We start from the raw sequence: 8,345 nt of genomic DNA on the forward strand, positions 1-8,345 counted from the left end.
GGTCTACACTCATTTTAACCTACACTCTTTTGTTTGTTGTATTACTACACATACTAACGACAGGAACCTGATGAAGACAAACGGCTACCTACCATGTGTAGGTGCCTGAGGGCTCCTTTTTCCTCACTGGGAATTCACAACCTTTAAATTTGACACAGCAAAATTTTTTTACGTGGGGCACTTACGGGTGGGGGTGGATGGGCCGTCTCACCTTTTCTCCTTTTTGTGCTTTATTTGTATTATAGTTTAAGATACTCTTTAGTTGTTCTTGAATGATTATCCCACCAACTGGTCCGCAGGGTCTGGAGATTCCACATTTGTGGAGAAATGCCAATATAGGACCTACTTATTTGACCTCCCACCACTCTTTAAAAAAAAAAATATATATTTTTATTTGCATTTTATTCTTCCAAAACATAACAGGCATGTCATCATTTGTCGTCACATCCGTCCCATTCGCCCCCCACCCGCCAAGCATCTTTAATAAAAATTGTACATTCCCTTCCAAGTCAGGCCACCACTCCACGAAATAGTTTAAGGCCCTCTCAGTGTCGTCGAAATATCTCATCTTATGTAACCTCCAGCGCCTTCGAATGGACCCTCCCCGTCTTGTGGGCTTAAAGACCACCATCTAAACCATGGTATCGCCTCCACTTGCCCCACACCCTACCGAATTTCTTAGGGCACCCCCTCGCCTTATAGGTGACTCTTTCAGCTGCCATATATAGATTCAGCCCTCTCCTCCATTCCTCCAATTGCGGTGGCGCCACCACCCCCCACTTCCTTGCCACATCTCTCTTGGCCACCACTAGGGCCAGGACCAGGAAAATCAACAGTGGGCGCGCAAGATCCACATCGTTAGTCATACCCAAAAAGACCAGCTTAGGATCCAACGGCAGGGCGGTCTCCAGCACTTCTCCCAACTCTCCCAGGATCTCCCCCCAGTAAGTTTGAAGTGTGGGACATGACCAGATAGTGTGGTAGAAATTCCCTCTATTGTGACCACATCTCAGACAGCTCGGGAACTCTGCCCGTCCCATCGTGTGCATTCGCTCCCTATCAAAGTATGTCCTGTGTAGGATGTTGTATTGGATTAGCATCAGTCGGGATTTAATTGCTACCTCTCTCAGGTGCATCAGCACCATATCCCAGTGCACATCATCCATTTCTCCCACATCCCCCTCCCATTTCCTCCTAAGGGTGATAGATCCATCGGGTATATTATTCATCAGTGTTCTGTACGTTAGGGAAACCGCCCTGTCTGGGATTTGTTCCTGGAGGAGGCGGCCCTCCAGAGGCGCATATTCTGGGAGCGTTCCCAGTCGGGATCCCTCTGCCCGCCAAGCAGGTCTCAACTGTGAATATTTAAAATACTGAGTGCGGTGTAGTCCGAATTCCGTCCTTAATGCTTGAAATGATTTCAGCTCCCCTCTCGCAATCACATCTCCCAGCGTCGATAACCCTATGTCATCCCATCTCTGAAACCCTTTCAATTTGTTCAATTCTTTTAACCAGGTACAGTGCCACAGTGGAGTCTGCCTAGTCGGTTTCCTCTCCCAGCCTATTCTTTTTGTCGCCCGATTCCATACTGTCAGGATAAGCCTGGTTGCCAGAAGCAGGGCCCCTTTTCCTTTGCCCCCATATAGGTAGTAGGTGCATGTAGGGGCTGCCATACCACTTCTCTCCAGAGCGTATGTGGGGTGCGTGGCGGGGGCATGGAGCCAGTCATTAATAGGGGCCAGGTGTTCTTCCCAATAGTAGGCCTCTATGTTGGGTAGCGAGATCCCACCACTATACTGATGTCTGTTGAGGGTCGCCAATGCCACTCTAGGCTGTTTACCCAACCATAGGTAGGCTCTCAACTCTGCATTTATTTCCTGAAACACCCTATTGGGGAGTGGATAGTACTCATTCTGAAAAGCGTATAGGAACCGCGGCAGCGTCATCATTTTAAACATGGCTGCCCGGCCCAGGATTGTTAGAGGGAGCAACCGCCACCGGTTTGCATTGACTACAAAATTATGCATTATCCTCCTGATGTTCTTCTCATAGGAGCAGGCCCTGTCCAGAGTCACATGAATCCCTAAATACTTAAAGCCCTTGCTCGTCGTTTGCAAGCACTCTGGCAACCCCGACCACTGTTTCAGGCCTCGGGGGTCATATATTACTGACTTGTGCCAATTTATCCGGTATCCGGCGTGTGCTCCGTACCTTTCCAGTTCTGAGAACAACGTTGGTATGGTAGTGTCTGGGCGGGTGATATATAGGAGGACATCATCTGCGTACAGGGATATTATTTCCTCTGTTTCATCTGACGGTCCTAGTTGAAACCCCCTAATGTCCGCGTTCTGTCGTATCGCCCCCGCCAACACCTCAATAGTTAGTGCAAATAGTAGGGGGGACAGAGGACACCCCTGTCTGGTACCTCTACGTACCAGAAAGTCCCAAGAAAGGACCCCGTTGAACTTGACTTTCGCTCTAGGGTCTGTATGTAACAATTGTACCCACTTCCGGAACTTGGGACCAAAACCGAATCGTATCAGGACTCCTTCCAGGAAGGGCCAGTGGACTGCATCGAACGCCTTTTCGGCATCTAGGGACAGGAACCAGTGTGGGTCCCGCCTCCCGCTCACCTTCTGTAGCCAATTATGCGTTCGTCTAAGGTTCAACCTGGTGGCCCTATCAGGGAGGAAACCCGTCTGATCCAGGTGTACTAGCCCCGTTATCACCCCCGCAGTCTAAGAGCTAGGATAGTCGCTAGGAGCTTCACTTCTATGTTTAATAGGGGGATGGGGCGGTACGACGTGCAATCCTCCCCTGGCTTACCCTCCTTGAATATTGGAATTATCGTAGCCATACGGAGGTCCGGCGGCAGCTCCCCCACTTGCACGCCTCTTGAAAGAGTCCCAGCAGATGGCGGGCCACTAAATCCGAGGAGCGTTTAAAAAATTCCGCAGGAAACCCATTAGGACCCAGGGACTTCCCTGCTCGTAGCTTGGTCAGGGCTTCCCTAATGTCATCTAACTTGCCTCTAGGGCACACTGATCCTCTTCTGTCAAGACTGGGAGGTCAATATGCACCATATATTGAAGGGCGTCATCCGTCGTCCCTAGTTCCCTAGCGTCATAGAATAATTTAAAATGTGTAGCAAAGGTCTCTGCAATCAACTCGTCCGCTCTCACTAGGTTCCCCTGGGCATCTCTGACCTGTTCTACCCATCTGGCATCCCTCTCCTTCCTACTGAGCCACGCTAGTAACTTCCCGGATTTGTCCCCCACATCATACAGCCGGTGCAGTGTCGCCAGCGCCTGGGTTTTGGCCTCCCCCGTCAGTACCTCTCTATATTGGCGGTGCACATCTGTTAACCTTCTATGGGTCTCCGATGTTCTATTAAGTAGGTGCTCCCTTTCCAGGTCCAGTATTTTAGCCTCCAGCATCCTGACCTTGTTTCATACTTTCCGACCCGCCTCCGCTAGCCTGTTCTGCGCTCTGTCTCGCATGACCGCCTCCCAAAAGACCACCTTTGACGAGACAGAGACCTCGTTTTCCGCAACAAAAGTCTTAATATCGGCTCTGATATCCCTCAGTACTGTCACATTCTGCAGATCCCATACCGTCAACCTCCAAGTCTTCCCCTTCCCTGTCCACTTACCCCCTACTGACGCTAGGAGCGGGGAATGATCTGAGATCCCCCTCGCTTGGTATTCGGCCATATCGTTAGTCGTCAGTGTATTGCGGGCCATGAAGATATAGTCAAGTCTCGAGTAGATCTTGTGTGCCCCTGAGAAAAATGAGTATGTCCTATCTTCCGGGTGTAACCACCTCCATATGTCGGTCAAGCCCCAGGTGGACAGTGTCTTAGAAAGCAAGGTTGAGGTCTGGTCCCTAGATCTGTCACCCGTCCTGTCCTGCGTCGGGACCATCACATCGTTGAAATCCCCTCCTATCACTTGTAGAGTATCTGACGTGTTAAGGAGAATCTCCGTCACCCCTTTGAGCGTGGCTACTTGCAATTTCGGGGGGGCATAGACCGAGACCAGGGTGTACTCCTGCCGTCTCCAGGTACCTCTCACTCCCACATATGTCCCTGGGGGTTCATTCCACATTTGTGTAATTTGGAAAAGTGGGTTCTTTCTACTCAATATGGCCAGCCCCCTGGAACCTGTGGGAAACCCCGCATGTGCCAGAATCTTGTATTGACCTCTAGCTAACAACCCACATTTGGTACCCTGCAGGTGTGTTTCTTGGAGCATGATTATGTCGTGGCCTATCCGCTTCATGTAGGCATTGACCAGTCCCCTCTTTATTTTACTCCCAAGTCCATTAACGTTCCAAGTTAACACCCGAAGCCCCCTCTGGACCTGAGGATTCTCCGTGTGGCTACCTGATATCAATCCCCGAGTTCTGGTGTAGGATGCTTGGAGTCAGTGTTAATCGAGCGTCTTGAACGCTGACATGTACGACCTCTGTGACATGCTCCAACCCCCCTCCCTCCCCCAGCTCCTCCCCAACCTTCATGTTCCCCAGTATCCTCCCCCTCAACCCCTCCCTGTCCCAGCCCCTCAACTTCCCTAAACTTAGAAGAAAGACAACTCCCCCCTCACCCCCCACCCCACCTCCCTCCCCCTTCAGTCCCATCTGTCCCAAAAACAGAATATAGGACTGTCAGCGGAGAAGGTCTGTCACCCTCCCACAGTTCACCCCCCACTAGCACTTATAGTCTATGTAGTGAGCAAGTAAAACAGTCCCACCAGATCTGCCTATACGTTCAAAAAGATAATATGTAAAACAATAGGTAAAGGGGTGGAATCAACTTGCGTGCCACCCGGCTATGAGCTGGAATCTTCTCCGCCCAATCAGTCCCATTTCAAGAGTGTGAGTCCTGGGTATCCTGGGTGGGCTAAAGAACGGTGATGGATTAAACCCAGATCTGTTGACTGGGAGTGAGTGTTTGATTGGTTCAGAATCTCCGTCCATCACCACCCCCTTTTGTACCACTTTGTTCGCCATAAGTTGGCAGGGTATGCTCAGACGTGAGTCCCTTGCTCACTTTGCTCCTGAATTAAAGCAAGCCGGGCTGAAGACGGCTGAAATGCCAGAAATCGGTCCTCTGAAGCTTGTTTCCGGTCCAGTGAAGGCATGGCTTGGCAGTTCGGGCTGGACTGTGCCCATGAGGCACAGGGTCAGACTGATTTGCATATGGCCATTTCTGAACTGGGGTGGCAGAGTGGGCTAAAGAACGGTGATGGATTAAACCCAGATCTGTTGACTGGGTGTGACTGGGTGTGAGTGGTTCAGATGCTCCGTCCATCACCACCCCCTTTTGTACCACTACGTGGTTGGGATACGGCATTGTCTGCATTCGCCCTCTACCTCTCGATCTCCTATGTCTCTGGGTCTTTGGCAGCCCCCATTGGAGTCCACTGGCAGCCATCTCATTCACCGCCCCTCTCCTCTCTGCCTCTGTTCTCCGGAGTGGAGGGCGCTCCTCCAGCCACTGCCACGCATCCTCCGGGTGGGTAAAAAAGTGCGTCTTCTCCTTGTAGATCACTTTCAATTTCGCTGGGAAGAGCAGCATATATTGGATGCGAAAGTCAATCAATTTTGCTTTCACCAGGTCAAAGGAGCGCCTCTGCTTCTGTACCTCCTGGCTATAGTCCGGGAATATCATTATTTATGCATTCTCCAGTCAGATCTCCCCCAGCTTTCTGGCTTCCCGCAGGATCAAATCCGGTCTGCAAAATTCAGGAAGCGTGCAATGACTGGCCTCGGCCTCGCCCCCTCAGGCGGCTTTGCCAGCAATGCCCTATGCGCTCGTTCAATCACAAAGCAATTAGAAAACTGCGCCGCCGGGAAGGTCTTCTGTAGCCAGGTGTGCAGGAAGGTCGCCATGTTAGCCCCCTCGATTCCTTCTCGAAAGCCCACGAAGCGTAGGTTGTTGCGGCGGGCCCTGTTTCCCGCGTCGTCCACCTTCCAAGAGTAGTGATGGAGTCCTTGGCCTCGCCCAGTGTTGTCTCCGCCGTGGTCACCCTCTCCGTCAAGTTACGGAAGTCCTGCCTTAGTAGTGTGACTTCTGAGCCCACCTCCCCAATCTTGACCTCCAGCGCCGCACGGGACTTCTGTATGTCTGCCCTTGAAGCTTGCATCGCTCCCATCAGGAGTTCTGTGTCCGATCATGAGCCGGAGGTTACCACCTCCGTAGGGGGCTGGGCCGAGGCGTACCGATCCAGGGTCCCCTGTGTTGGGGTCCTGGGGTTTGCTTCTTTTTTCCCCATTCTGGACGCCACTTCAGGCCAGCAAGCGAAGCCGACCCCCCCACTCAAACCTCTCCTCCTCTCCTCTGGGGGGGTCTCACTCCCGATCCTCAAGTAGGTCTCCACTCGGTTCGGCCTCCTGTGTCTCCCCCAGTGCGGGCCCTTTCTACCAGTTTGCATTCCAACAGATGTTACTGCCAGGCTGAGGAAGAGATTGGCCCAATCCCCAGTCCGGTGCAGGCTGCAGTGCTGTCCTGCAATGTAGGCGCAGTCCCTCCACCGGGGCTGGAAGCTGGCGGGGGGGCGGAGGAACCTCCCAGATCTCAATCTCCAGGCCCCCTCGGTGCACTCCTTATCCAGGCCACAGCCGGCTGTCCCCCTTTACCTCTGGCCTGCCTTCCTCCGGACTCCTCGAGGCTTCCCACCCCAGCGCAAGAGGGAGCCGCTCTCAGGATACCTCGGGGCCCGTCTTGCCGAATTAGGCTCTGTTGTGTAGGCCGTCGGTCTCGTCTGTGGGGCCCCCCGTTCTGGCGGGGTGTATCTACCGGGTACTGGCCAGGGCTAGGGCCGCTCCACTCCGCCGCGCCGTTCTCCCTCCGCTGGCTCCAGGCGTTTCCGGCTGCGTCGTGCCCTCTGGGCTGATCTATGAGGCCCGACTATCTGCGCCTCCGTCCCGGACCGGGCATTGCCAAGTGCTGTGGGTCTCTTCGCTGCAGGTGTTCCCTGCTGTGCCGCACCCCCAAGGCCAGACTCCGGGGCTCTGAGTGTCCTCACCTCCTTCCTAGGTCCGGGTGCCGCCACGCACTGCTGGTCTCTCCGCCCCTGGTGCTCCTTGCTTCGCTCTGTCCCGGGGGCCCCTGCAGTCCTCACCTCCCTCCCGGACCGGACACTGCTAGTCGCTGGGCTCCGGTCGGTGCCGCCGACCGCCTCCTGTCTTCACTGCGCTGCAGGCGACCCCGCTCTGGGCCTACCTCTCCTGCATTAGGACCACACCGCCATCTTGGGCCAATCGTCCGGGCTGGCGCCAACTTCAGAGCCATGATACTTCGATTACCACCTGCGGCGGGCTCCGATTCCAGTCCCCAGTTTGTGTCGGGTCCTTGTGCGGTCCCTTGAAAGCCAAAATGGAACTTTTGGGCAAGCGTTTAATGTCGGATCACGATCAGCTCGCCAGGAGCTGTGGAGGTGCATGTCTTACCCGGCCATGTCATTGGCCACGCCCCCCGACCTCCCACCGCTCTTAAGCATTGACATCCACTATACCTACTTAATTTCTGTTTTCAGGGTGTCCAGTCCAGAAGTCCAGATAAAGAGCAAAGAGGGTAACGGTGCTTAGATGCTATGTTTCTTCTCCTCACCCTAGTTCCTCACTCTAGTTCATGTGCGCCTCCAGTGTGTTGGAACTCACTGTTGTTTCTCTGTAGACTCGCTTTGTGTTTTAACAATACCTCCAATGGGTTGGTCATTTCTGGGTGGACTCTATACTGCACTCCCTTAGTCTGTTATTCCTCATTAGATGCCAATTAACATTGCCTTGGTGGTTTAACTGTGCCTCTAACAAGTACATCCTCTGTTACTCTTGGGTAGACTCCATATAGCAGTTCCAAGGGGTAAGCCCCCTGCGACTCTGGGTTGACTCTGGGGTGAAATCGATATAGAACTCTGTGGTTTAACAACGCTTCAAAAAAGTGGTCCTGTCACTCTGGTGATCTATGTAATAAAACTCCATTCAATACAATGCTTATAAAACCCAGTTTGTAGGGAGGGTGGTAGATGTTTTGGGAATGGGGCACCGCTTTAATGTAGGTATTACTACAACAGACAGGTCAGGGCTACTTTCCTTTCACTCATACCTAGTCTGCACACGTTTTAACTCCACGTGTGATTGCTCCATGCTCCCACACAGGTTCTGCACTATGGTCACGAAAACAACTTTTGACATCTGATTGGAATGCACTCCATTCATTAATCCTACATCTGGTGCATATGATGGTCTGTAGCTCTTTATATCATTGAGCAAAACATCCTTTCTTTGTTACGCATCAAGGATGTGCAGACATAACCTTAGTAACACAGTAAAAGAATGAATCA

Source organism: Lissotriton helveticus, chromosome 3_2 (assembly GCF_964261635.1).
Source record: "Lissotriton helveticus chromosome 3_2, aLisHel1.1, whole genome shotgun sequence".
Classification (NCBI taxonomy): domain Eukaryota; kingdom Metazoa; phylum Chordata; class Amphibia; order Caudata; family Salamandridae; genus Lissotriton; species Lissotriton helveticus.